The sequence below is a fragment of the Elaeis guineensis genome, chromosome 12 (genome assembly GCF_000442705.2).
Source record: "Elaeis guineensis isolate ETL-2024a chromosome 12, EG11, whole genome shotgun sequence".
In the NCBI taxonomy this organism is placed as follows: Eukaryota; Viridiplantae; Streptophyta; class Magnoliopsida; order Arecales; family Arecaceae; genus Elaeis; species Elaeis guineensis.
In genome coordinates this window covers 40,236,084-40,250,054 of record NC_026004.2, presented here as the reverse complement: position 1 = coordinate 40,250,054, position 13,971 = coordinate 40,236,084, and the positions used below count along the sequence as shown (strand labels likewise).

Here is a 13,971-nt window from a genome sequence, read left to right as displayed (position 1 = left end):
GTGAGAATGCTTTGGAATTCACTCTCGGGGACACAACGGCGAATAACTTGGTCAGGACAGTATTTGAATAGTTCAGGGTCTTCCCAGAAATAATGTTTAATTTGCGAGAAAAATCGATCCTTTTCTTGTTTTGTCCAGTGAGAAGGTACTTGTCCTGTTGATAAGTAATTGACAATATGGGCAAACCATGGAGGACGGCTAGAAGAGATTGCGAAAAGTTGTTCGTCAGGAAATTTTTCTTTAACCTCATCTATGCCTATCGTGTGTTCAACTAAGATCCTGGAGATGTGATCAGCTACCACATTCTCAGAACCCTTCTTATCTCGGATTTCCAGATCAAATTCTTGTAAAAGAAGGATCCATCTGATTAAATGCAGTTTAGTATCTTTTTTTGAGAGGATATTTTTCAGAGCCGCATGATCAGAGTAAACTAGAACCTTAGACCCTAACATATATGAACGAAATTTTTCAAGGACAAACACTACTGCTAGTAGCTCTTTTTCTGTTGTGGTGTAGTTTAATTGGGCATCGAAAAGAGTCTTGCTAGCATAATAGATCACATGTGGCTCCTTATTGATTTTTTGGCCTAAGACGGCACCTATTGCAAAGTCAGAGGCATCACACATAATCTCAAATGGAATGGACCAGTCAGGGGGTTTTATTATGGGTGCTGTTGTCAGGGCTGTTCGTAATATGTTGAACGCTTTCAAACAGTCTTCATCAAAGACAAATGGTGTATCCTTGGCCAACAGATTGCACAAAGGTCTTGAAATCTTACTAAAGTCTTTGATGAAGCGTCTATAAAATCCGGCATGACCTAAGAAGGATCGTATTTGTCGGACCGAAGTAGGGGGTGGTAGTTTTGAAATGACCTCAACTTTGGCTTTATCTACCTCGATCCCTTTTTCAGAAATAATATGTCCTAATACAATTCCTTTCCGCACCATGAAATGGCTCTTTTCCCAACTTAGGACAAGATTTGTCTCCATACACCGTTTAAGAACTTTTGAAAGATTATGGAGACAATCCTCAAAGGTGGTTCCAAACACAGAAAAATCATCCATAAAAACTTCAAGACATTTGTCCACCATATCCGAAAAAATGGCCAGTATGCACCGTTGAAATGTAGCAGGTGCATTGCAAAGCCCAAATGGCATACGCCGAAAAGCGAAGGTGCCATAGGGGCAAGTGAAGGTCATCTTTTCTTGATCATCCGGAAATACAGGTACTTGATTGTACCCTGAATAACCATCAAGAAAATAGTAGAAACTTTGTCCTGCTAACCGTTCTAGGATTTGATCGATGAAGGGCAATGGAAAATGATCCTTCCTAGTAACGGCATTCAGTTTTCTATAATCTATGCATACTCGCCATCCAGATGATATGCGAGTTGGAAGTAGTTCACCTTCTTCGTTCTCCACCACAGTAATACCAGATTTCTTAGGTACTACTTGAGTAGGACTGACCCATTTACTATCGGATATGGGGTAGATGATTCCAGCATCTAACCACTTTACCACCTCTTTCTTTACTACTTCACGCATGTTTGGGTTCAATCTCCTCTGCATATCTCGATGGGGTTTGGCATTTTCCTCAAAATGAATATGATGCATGCAAATGGAGGGGTCAATTCCTTTTAAATCGGCAATGGACCAACCGATAGCCTCTTTATGTTCCTTCAGAATACCAACCAATTGTGCTTCCTGATTAGGGGTCAAGTCTGATGCAATGATTGCCGGGAGGGTGTCATTGAGTCCTAGAAATACATACGTAAGCGTGGCAGGAAGAGGTTTCAATTCTAACGTAGGTGGTGATTCTAAAGATGGGACTATTGGTGTACTGGCTAATGTGGGCAATGGCTCATACTTGATTGTCCATGGAGGAGTGGTTTTATCATGTGGTGTATCTAACAAGATGTTAACTTCTTTCCTATATTCCTCAAAGTCACACACTCCAGAGTGAGCCAAGCAAGTATCTGAGGGGTCTGGTGCTAGAATTATGGGTGTTGCATCTTCTATAATATCTTCTAGTGTATCTACTTCGAAGCAACTATCCATTGATGGTCCTTGGGAAGCACCAAACACATTCAGTCTTAGTTTCTTATTCCCAAACGATACGTCCATGACTCCTGTCCTACAATTAATGCATGCATTTGCCGTAGCTAGGAAGGGTCGTCCTAAGATAATGGGAATTTGTCTGGGGTTGCCACTTAATTCCATATCGAGAACCAGAAAATCAACTGGAAAGTAAAACTCATCTACCTTGACCAAGACATCCTCAAGCATTCCTCGTGGTTCCTTAATTGATCTGTCGGCTAACTGCAGTGTGACTGATGTGGGTTTCAGTTCTCCAAATCCAAAAAGTTCATACACCGAACTAGGTAAAAGATTCACACTTGCCCCTAAATCCAGAAGAGCTTTTTCAATGTGATAATCTCCTATAACACAGGAAATGATGGGGGCTCCTGGGTCCTTAAGCTTTGGAGGAGTGGCATGCTGAAAGATAGAACTAGCCTGTTCAGTGAGACGTACTTTCTTTGGGATTTGTGATCTAGATTTACGTTTTTGGGTACACAAATCCTTCAAAAATTTGGCATAAGCAGGGACCTGTTTGATTGCATCTAGAAGGGGAAGATTAATTTGGACTTGCTTAAACAATTCCAACATCTCATCGAGTTTTCCTCCCTTCTTATCTGCAGGAATAGGGGCTTCAGGGCATCCGAAAATGGGGCTTTAGGCAAGTAAGATGATTCCGGTGCAGTTGGTTCCTTCTCTATTTTCAGGTCCTCCTTGTTCTTGGGTGATTTGGATTCGGTTAGAGATTTAGGGTCAGTCTCTTTGGTTTTGCTATGTGTTCAATGACCTTCCCACTTCTCAGAGTCATGATTGATTTGGCATGTTCAGAAAAAGCTTCTGGGGTATTAGAACTCTCAATCACAAATTGCCCTCTTGGGTTGCTCTCTGGTTGGCTAGGTAATTTTCCTCCTTCCCTCCTACTGAATGCAGTTGCTAGTTGACCTATTTGGATCTCTAGCTTAGCAATGGATTGTGTGTGGGAGTTAAGGGTCTGAGTGTTGACTTCTAATCTTTCTAGTGCTTTCAGGACTTTTTCCTCAAAAGCTGAGCTGTGACCAGTAGTAGACGGTTGAGGAACATTTTGGAATTGATGGTATGATCCATGCCTATATGTTGGATCCTGATATTGAGGTCGAGATGTGGCAGGACCAACCACTGGTTGTGGTCTCCAGGAAAAATTTGGATGATTTCTCCAGCCGGGGTTATAAGTGTTCGAATATGGATCGTTTCCTGGTCTGCGAGCTTGTTGGACTTGCTGAACCTGCTCGTGCACAAACTCAGGAAATTGGGGTGCGGCTGGGCATTCACTAACAAAATGGTTTGGACTTGCACACAATGCACAAACTTCTTGGATTGGATTAGGTGGAATCGGAGATTGTCCAGTGTTTAGAAGACGATCTAATTTTTGGGATAGTTCATCTACCTTTTGATGAATATCTATGGCATTTCCTACTTCATATATTCCACCTCTTTTTGAGTTTAACATGGGTTTATCTCTAATGGAGGCAGACATATGATGTAATGAATTTTTACTTAAAATTTCAAACAGTTGCCATGCCTCATCCTCACTTTTTAGCATAAATGTCCCACCGCATGATGCATCGACCATTTGTCGATGTCTTTCAGAGAGCCCATCATAAAAACATTGGATTAACTGCCACTTGGGTACAGCATGGTGGGGACATTTTCTAATAAGGTCTTTTAATCTCTCCCATGTTTCATGAAATATTTCTCCATCTAATTAGGAAAAACTAGTTATGGCTTTCCTTATTTGATTAGTTTTTCCTATGGGAAAATATTTCTTGAGAAACTCTCCTTGCAGCTGGTCCCAGGTTGATATAGTCATGGAATCCAAAGTATGTAGCCAGTATTTGGCTTTGTCCTTAAGTGAAAAAGGGAATAATTTCAACCTAAGAGCATCATCGGAGAAGTTGTGAATTTTGACAGTTGAGCATATTTCAAGAAATTCTTCAAGATGTTTATAAGGGTCTTCATTACTAAGTCCATAAAATGAAGGTAACATTTGGATGATACTGGACTTAATTTCATATTGAGTGGCCTCCACAGGGGGTACTTGAATACAAGGAGAGTAGGTATATGTGGAAGGAGTAAAGTACTCCTTCAATTGCTTGGGTGGATCATTCTCCTGATTTCGGTCCATCTTTTTATGTCTGTAGGCTCTAAAGGTTCTTTCTATTTCTGGATCAAAAGGTTGGATTTCTGGTCGTAACGATCTACGGCCAAGCATACACCTTACAATTATACTGTAGAGCACACACAGAATTTTTTTTTTTTTTTTTAAAATATATATTTTTATAATAAAGTGAGAAAAGAATGAAGAAAATCTAAAGAGAAGAACCTAAGAACCTTAAATCTATGAAAAGGGAGAAATTAATTAATGTTTAGATGTTAATTACAATCAACTTAAACAATCATAGACTCTCTATCCTAAGGTTAACTTAGATCTAGACAGCTCCTAACTTTCAAGATTGCTTTTGAGCACTCCAAGCTCAAGATTGACTAACTGACTCGGCCAGGTAAGCGTAAGATGTGGGAGGTTCCCTGCTCGTTGCTTTCCTTAGACACCAACTAAGTTGGCCAGGTCAGTCAACGGAACCAATTGAAAACCACTTTCTTTAACCACTTGCCTTAGACACCGAGCAATTAACCAATCCGCACTCGGTTCAACTCTAGAGCTTTCTTATCCTATTGAGCTCGAAATTCCTAGGGCTGATGTCTAATTGATTTTAAATTAAAGTCTAGGTTATGCAAATGCAAGGGAGTGATTTGTGGGCCAAGGAAGGGTGATCAAATCCCCACCTTATCTGGTTAATGGGTTATTGCCCTTAAGATTAATTATGGAGATGCAATGCAAATAAACAAGGTGTCCAATCAAGTTAAAAATTTTTATATTTGAGGTTACGCTATTTTAGTTAAGTGTTATGAAATGTCAGTGGCTTTTTTTTTTAGTTTTATCTTTTTTTTATATATTTTTTTATTTTATTTTTTTTTAATTTTTTTTTTAGTTTTGCAAGAAAATAAATTTAAGTGATTAAGTCTAAAAAGCAATAAATCACTAGGCTATAAAAAGTAGCAAATTATTCTAAGCAGAAAAATTTCTAAGATTAAAAAGTATTAAATTAGTTATGCAAGGTAATTATGTAATTATGCAAATAAGATTATCTAGCTAGAAAGCACGAAAAAAAAAAAAAATTTAAAACGAGAAATAAAAACTGAAAAGTATTTTTTTTTTTTTAATTTAAAAAAAAAATTTTTTTTTTTCAAAAAATTTTTTTTTTTAATTCAACCGTGCCAAGATCCCCGGCAACGGCGCCAAAATTTGATGCGTAGTCGTTGATAACACCAAAAATAACTCTACTCACTACGTAGGTAGGATGAGTCGAGATCGTATCCTCAGGGACCTTGGGCTAAGTTGAGATTGCAAGATAAAAGAAAGAAGCGTTGTTTTTGATTTAGAAAATAAATTATCATAAAATTGAGGTAATTAAAAAGTAAAAAGAGCTCGGAAGTTTTGAATTAATTTGTACTAGCAGAGTTGTATCTCTTTTTTAACTAAATAGATGTGATTAATCTTAGGAAAAATACCTGTCTTTCCTCGGCACGCTCCGTACCCGTAGATCACGGCGCGTCTCCGAAAAATACTAGGTAACCAACTCTTCTTTCCTCGGCACGCCCCGTATCCGTAGATCACGACGCGTCTCCGGAAAGTAAAAGTTGTTCCTAATATTAATCTAACAAGAAAGCATAGATAAAAGCATATGATAGGGAGCAAATAAAGAACTCATGACAATTTAAATAAAAAGCATAATCTTTATTGCATATAAAGAAATACAGGAAAGTTTAGAACAATAAACCATCTCTGTGTCGTTACAAAATTTCTTCTCCACTACCGAGACCGCTAGCCTAGCTGCTCATGAAGTAGTCCCTTTCTATTCCTCTATGCAAGGCTTTAGAAGAATTTCTGGGCTCCCCCCTCTAATGGGAGTACAAAAGCCTTTTTATAGATATTAGGGGGGAGGAGTTTTACATGGTTTTCCGATGTGGGACTAAAAAAAAAATACAAATCTTTCCACTTGAAATATTTCCAAATAAAAATTTTTTCTTTAATTTGCTCGCCACTGTGTCTGCGGTGCGCGCCTGCCCGCGTCCGTGCCGCATCCCGCGTCCGTCCCCGCGTCCGCGCCGCGTCCTGCGTCCGCGCCCCGCGTCCGTGCGCCAGCTTCCCGCGTGTTCACGCGCGTTCACGCGCGCCTGGTTCTTCTTTTGAATTCACGCGCGCCATATTTTTTCTTTTGAATTCATATCACGCGCGCCAGACTTCATGCGCCCAGCATTTATTCACGTGAACCTTTTTTTGTATATTCCAAAAGGATACAAAAGTTCATTAATAATGACTTCTATATCCTTTTTAGATTCCTTGCATAGTATCTTCATTTTCTATAATACCAGATGTGTCTTTCTTTTATTTTAATTTTATTTTAAGTCCAATTTTCTTCAAACTTGAATCTTTTTGATCTATGAATCGGACTCTTTGTATCAGCGATCACCTTTCCTGTAAAACATCGAAAGAAACATCAAATTCTTAATAAATAAGATAAATTAAATATAATTTCTTAATTTAAAATACTTAAATTAAGTGTTTATCAACACACAACTACAGCATCGAGCTAGTCATCGACGAGAAGGTAGACTTTCTTATGACTGCTCGAGGTGGTCATGCTCAGTACTCTTGTTCTCAATAAATACCTGTACTCTCACTCCGGTGTCTCCACACCATAGACTCAAGACTCATCTACTCTAAAGAAGCGATCGTACACCAACCTTCCAGATCGATCACCATCCTCGTGATGATCTTATAGTCAGGAGCAGTTTATGAGTTAGTTATGTAAATTCATGCCTTAAATTTTCAACTCTTTAAAATATGAATTTACATTCTCACTAACTCAAAGGATGTATCACAGACACAATGTACATAATGTGATAGAAGAATAACCCTTTTATTCTTTTATAGTCAAAAATATAAATTTGCCCTTAGATTTGTACAAGAATGTGTCAGCCGATCTGGCATCTAGGGCACACATCTAACAAACTCTCACTTGATCTAATATCAATTGGCTACATATCTAAGTCCCATCTTCTCAAGGTGGGCTTTGATCTTCTGTTGGCCTAATGGCTTAGTCAGCGGATCTGCCACATTGTCTGTGAAGTCGACTCTCTTGACCTCGACATAACCTTTTTTGAGATAATCACGAATCAGATGGAATCGTCGCTCGATGTGCTTGAACTTCTGGTGAGACCTTGGCTCCTTAGCTAGGGCTATGGCGCCATTATTATCGCAGTAAAGAGGGATGGCATCCGATGACATCACTCCAAGTTCTACGACAAACTTCTTGTATCAGAATGCCTCCTTTACAGCTTTCGATGTGGCAATATACTCTGCCTCCATGATGGAATCTACAATTACCATTTGCTTGGAACTCTTCCAGCTAACTGTACCATCATTGCAAATGAACAGACTCCCAGATGTCGACTTTCAATCATCTATATCATCAGACATAAAGTCTGAGTCTGTAAATATTTGAATCTGGAGTTCTCCATTCCCAAAGACTAGAAACATATCCTTAATCCTTCTCAAATACTTAAGGATATATTTCACAGAAGTCCAGTGCTCTTCGTCTGGATTCGATTGATATATGCTTGTGGCACTCACAGCATGGGCTATATCAGGTCGTGTATATAGTATGGCATACATGAGGCTCCCTATTGCCGAAGCATAAGGGATCTTGCTCATGCGTTCAATCTCCTCAGGTGTGCTAGGGCACATCTTCTTGGAGAGATGAATTCCATGTCTAAAAGGCAATAAACCTCTTTTGGAGTTATCCATGCTAAACCTTTTTAGCACCTCCTCTATATACATCTTCTGTGAAAGTCCCAGCATCCTATTTGGTCTATCTCTATAGACCTTAATACCCAGTATAAAGAATGCCTCTCCTAGATCTTTCATAGAGAACTCCTTAGACAACCATACTTTGACTAAGGTCAATAAGGGAATGTCATTTCCAATTAGGAGGATGTCATCCATGTACAATACGAGGAAGACAACTGCGCTCCCACTGACCTTTTTGAACACACATAGTTCCTCCTCGTTCTTGATGAAACCAAATATTTTGATCATATCATTGAAACGAGTATTCCAACTTCGAGATGCTTGCTTAAGTACATAAATGGATCTTTGCAGTTTGCAGACCTTATGATCATCATCACTGGATGTGAAACCAAGCGACTGTTCCATATAGATATCTTCCTCAAGATATCCATTTAAGAACGCCGTTTTCACATCCATCTGCCATATTTCATAATCGAAATAGGCTACAATAGCAAGCAATGTGCGGATAGATTTTTGCATGGCTACGGGCGAGAAGGTATCCTGATGGTCAATGCCTTCACGCTGACTATAACCTTTCACTACGAGCCTAGCCTTGAATGTCTCCACATTCTCATCTGCACCTATCTTTCTCTTGAAGATCCATTTACACCTAATAGGTATAATAAGTTCAGGTGGATCTACCAAGGTCCAGACTTGGTTTGAGTGCATCGAGTCAATTTCTGATCTCATTGCCTCTAACCATTTTTCGAAGTCGATATCTGATATCGCCTCGTCATAGGTCTTGGGATCATCACCATGAACCCCATTTCTCGTGAAAAATATTTTTTCTACATCCTCTTGTATGGTACCTTAGTACCTTTCAGGAGGATGGAAAATCTTAGTCGATCTATGAGGTGGAAGAGGTTGTGTTAGGACTGGTTCTGATTGATTAGGTTCTTCAGGTTCTTTAGCTCGTTGCTCTTGGGAGACATTCTCCTTGAGCTTAATTATTCTTCCGATGCCACCATCTTGAATAAACTATTTTTCAAGAAAAATAGCATTTCAACTCACAATCACATTGTGATCTTTCAGAATATAAAAATAATATCCTAATGACTCTTTAGGATATCCTATGAACCGAGCTCTAAAAGATCTGAACTCTAACTTATCCGTCTACTGTCTCTTGACATGAGCCGGACAACCCCAAATTCTGAGATGATTCAGACTTGGCTTCTTACCATGTCATATCTCATACGGTGTGGTAGGAACGGTTTTAGAGGAAACCCTACTCAATACATAAATTGCTGTCATGAGACAATATCCCCAAAAAAATTTTGGGAGGTCTGTGAAGCTCATCATGGAATGGACCATATCTAATAGGGTCCGATTTCTCTATTCTGAAATCCCGTTGAGTTGAGGTGTTCCAGGTGGAGTCCATTGAGAGACTATACCATTGTCCTTAAGATAGTCTAGAAATTTTTGACTAAGGTATTCACCTCCTCGATCTGATCGAAGAATCTTAATGGGCTTTTCTGTTTGTTTTTCTACCTCATGTCTGAATTCTTTGAACCTTTCAAAGGTTTCAGACTTGTGTTTCATAAGAACCACATACCCATACCTAGACATATCATCGGTAAAAGTAATGAAGTAGACAAAGTTGCCTTTAGCCGGTACATCAAATAGGCCGCACACATCCGTATGTACTAGGGCAAGTAGGTCTGTGGCCCTTTCCCCATGTCCCACAAACTGGATATGACTCGAAAGTCAATGGACTCAGTAGCCTGAATTTCTCCAATTTGTTAAACCTGTCTTCCACTATATGACCTAGCTTTAGGTGCCACAGATACTTATCATTAAGACTATCTTTAGATCCTATGGCATTCACATTTTGCTCAATATTAAAAACAGATACATCAACATGTAACTGATAGAGACCATTAATAATAAAACCATTTGCAACTTTATTATTTTCATAAAATATGTTACAATGGTCCTTATGAAAGCTAATCACATAGCCTTCTTGTGCTAAACATGAAACAGAAATTAAATTCCTGCTTGCTGTAGGCACATAATAACAGTCTCTTAAAACTAAATCTAATCCTAACGGTAATCGCAGAGGGTAGGTTCCTACGGCCACAGCAGCAACTCTTACTCCATTTCCGACATGTAGGATCATCTCCCCATCCCTCAGCCTCCTGCTCTCCCCAAGATCCTACATAGAAGTGCACAAATGAGCACTAGAACCAGAGTCAAGCACCCAACTGGATGCAAAAGAAACCATAAGATTAGATTCGATAATGAGCATACCTCCAGAAGGACCATCCTTCTTGTTCTTCAGGATGGCCAGGTACTGAGGATAGTTTCGCTTCCAAAGGCCTTCTGACTGACAGTGAAAACACTTTTCCTTTTCAGAAGCCTTCTTCTTCGATCCTGTCTTCTTGTTCTTGCTATCCACCTTCTACTTCTTCATGGACTTCTTTTTCTTTCCAAAAGACTTTCTCTTGGAAGAAGTCCGCTCCATAGTAAGAACTGAACCTTTTGAACCTTTCATTGAAAGCTCAGCCGTAACTAGCATATTCATTAACTCGGCCAAGGTACATTGCATCTTATGCATATGAAAGTTCATGATGAACTGACCATATGCATCGGACAAGGACTGAAGGATCACATCAATCTGAAAATTCTTGTCTAAGATGATACCGAGCTTCTCAAGCTCCTCGATCATTGTCCAACAATGATCTTGGATTGACTGCCCATCATACATCTTGGCCTTAAAAAGTCTTTGACAAACTTGATACTTGGTCGTGCGACTCTATTCACCAAACAACTCTTGTAGGTGAGCCAACATTTGGCGGGTAGTCAAAATATTTTCATGTTGGCACTGTAAATCGTCTGACATTGCACCCAACATGTAGTACCTGGCTTTGTTATCATCATCCATCCACTTTTGCAGAGATGTTCTCTGTTCAGCAGTCGGACGTGCTGGCATCGCAGGTGGGTCCTGGTCCAAGACATGAGTCAATTTTTGAAACCCAGAACAATTCTATAGTTCCTCAACCAGTCCTTAAAATTTAGTCCAGTCAGTCTATGAGTGTCTAGAATTTTGGTCAGGGGGTTTGAGGGAGATATATTTTCTGTAGAGAGTCAAAAGTTTTTAGTTAGATTTTATAATCAGACTCAACTAATTTGTTTAGAATTTTTATTTTTAAATAAATTAGGCTCCCACTATTTTCTCAGATCCCTACACTCTCTTGGTAGATATGTGAAAATCTCCGTGATTAGTGATTTTTAGTGGGTGGTGCAGTCTCACCGACTGGCTCATCACCTCACCTAACAGTTATTGGTGATGGGTCAACCGATGAGTGGACAACTCTTGTCCAATGATTCTCTAATCATGGTGCACCCAAAACATGGTCTCTAATTCATGAAGCTCACCGTATCCAAGATATTGCTTCAATTCTTAGTTAAGCCAAACCCACCATTTGTACGAACTAGATTCCTGATTGGGTCTCTCACCGTATCCGAAATATTGAGCCCAACCCATCCTCTAATCCGTAGCATCCAATGCCTAATGGACATGGTTGCATCTTCCCGGTGCAACTGAGCCACTGTAACCAGCCAAAAATAATCAACCCCGGGAAGGGCCCGCACATCCATAATGGTGGAAGACCTAGACTTAATATTTTCTTAGAAAGATTTGATTTAGGTCTCTTTAAACTTGACTTGACATAGTCATAACAATTATGACTAACCTAGTGACATGGGTCAGCTCGAATTATTAGCCACCTCAAATCAGAACTGGATCGACACATATGGCTAGGTAAGTGAGACCAGCGGGAGGGATATGCCATTAACTCGACAAGAATGCATTCAAGTCGAGTAGCTCCCAATTAAAAACCAGTCGATCGCATGTAAAATAAATTCTAAGATTTTAGGATCTAGGATTTTGCAGAAAAATAAGTTTTGATTTCTGATTAAGGATGAACGCGCGGCACCCCTACACATCATATGAATACCCCATTGAATGGGAAGAGAGGGTCTTAAAATCTTATTTTATTTTTATGACTGGACGGCCATGAGAAACACCTTAATCAAAAATATAAATTTAACTACAAAACTAGTTAGATCTAAATTAACATATCACATATACAATTTAAGATCTAACTAATACATGCTTTGCATACATCTCATGTATCAAAAATCAATCTAATTAACATGCTTTCAGATCTGATACATTATGTATAATATCTAAAAAATAAAATTTAAATTAAATTATTCAAAATAAAAACTATTCCAGACAAGTTACTAGAACAATTCTACAACTAGTCTAGGCATGCAACAGATCAATTTTATGAAATAATTAAAATTTTATTTTCTATTTTTTGATCTAATTATAACAATTATAATATTAAAAAAAATAAAAAATAAATTATATTTAATTTATATTTTAATCTTATTAAAATATAAAACTTAAGACTATTCATGGATTCAATTAATCCTAGTCTAGTTATGCATCTCATGCATGTTAGATCTTCTTAGATTTAATTTTAAATATTTTGATTTTAGATCCTATCACAGCTGATGTGACATCTAAAATCATTTAATATTAGATAAATTAAAATCAAATCTAAAATAGATCTGAAATAGAGCCAACAACTTGGCTTTGATACCACTTGAAAAGAAAATCTGCCTTTTTCCTGTGTAGGATCTTCCAGATTTCACCAAATCTGAGGTAGAATAAATTAAAATCTTTATCCTATGCTATTTTAGATCTAATATCTATTAGATCTAATTTTATTATCTGATATTTAAAATCTAAAATTAAATCTAAAAATATGAGAAATATAGACATACCTCAAGGGTAATCTAATTACCCTGTAGATGATCGCAGCACTGCCTAAGGTTCTGATGTAGCCACGCAAGTGCCTGGCCTCTACCAGTATTTACTCAGGTAGGATCTAGAATGCCTTCTCCTCACAATTTTATGCTCCAAAAATCAAATCAATATCTGATTTGGAAGTACTTTAGAACTCTTAAAGTTGGAGCAGTAGCCTGTCGAAGATGTCCTGCAGCCTTCTGTTCCAGGCATCACCATGCCTTGTACCTTTGCCAGATGAACGTCTAACTTCTTGGATGTGAAGAGGGGAGAAAGGAGAGCAGGGAGGATATGGAGAATAGGGGAGGGGGTGGCAACTAATGGGTTTTTTGCATAAAATAAGTTCTATCTTGAAACCCTAGGTGCAGCAGGGTTTATATAGATCCTATATGCTGCGCAGTGCCACATCATTCGACCAATCAGAAAATTTTAATAAATTTTGAAAAAATTTTGATTGGTGGAGTGATGTCATTTTATCACATCAGATAAGAATCTCCATGCTCTCTCCTATGTTGGCACCAACATTGGATAAGCACAAATAAGGTGGCGCCAAAGAGTCCAAGTTTATCAGGACTCTTTGGTTCTTATCCATTTGGGGTGCCCACTTAAATCCAATTGAGCTCACACCATAATCTGATTATGGCACTCAATTTGAAATGGTTTGAACATGTGGATACTCCACAAAAGTCCTCTGATGAATCCTCTTCAGTTTAAGACCCATATGTCAACTTTTGACAGATGTCCTAAAATGAAATTGGCAGGTGCTAAAAATTACTAGGTGTTGTCTTAAATTTATCTCATGAATTAAGACAAACCTTTTCTAAGCTGGACAAGCTTTAATTAGACTAAGAGAAACCTTCTCAAGGTTCTCTGGATGAGCCAGATCACATTTGGCTCAGTAGAGACAGAAAAGATTACATGAGGAGAAAGTTAGGCTCAATCGAGTACTAGCATGATTTTCTTGAACCTAATTGGATCTTATCCAAATCAATTGAGGTAGCCCAATTGATGACATCCAGACCCTAACCCTTGTTTGTGTGATCCAATTAGGTTCAATTCTGTATGGTAATGAGATATGTTGTGATCTCATCATCGACATCATCGAAACTCCTTTCGATGGACCAGAACTCTTC

At 38.5% G+C, this 13,971-nt stretch overlaps 1 non-coding gene across 1 annotated transcript; it reads left to right on the top strand.

The window, feature by feature from the left end:
• Positions 1 to 3,743: 3,743 nt before the first annotated feature.
• LOC140853053 (small nucleolar RNA R71) lies at positions 3,744 to 3,849 on the top strand. Its single transcript, XR_012136131.1, has one exon. It is a non-coding gene; the product is annotated as a small nucleolar RNA R71 (small nucleolar RNA).
• The last annotated feature ends 10,122 nt before the right edge of the window (positions 3,850 to 13,971 follow it).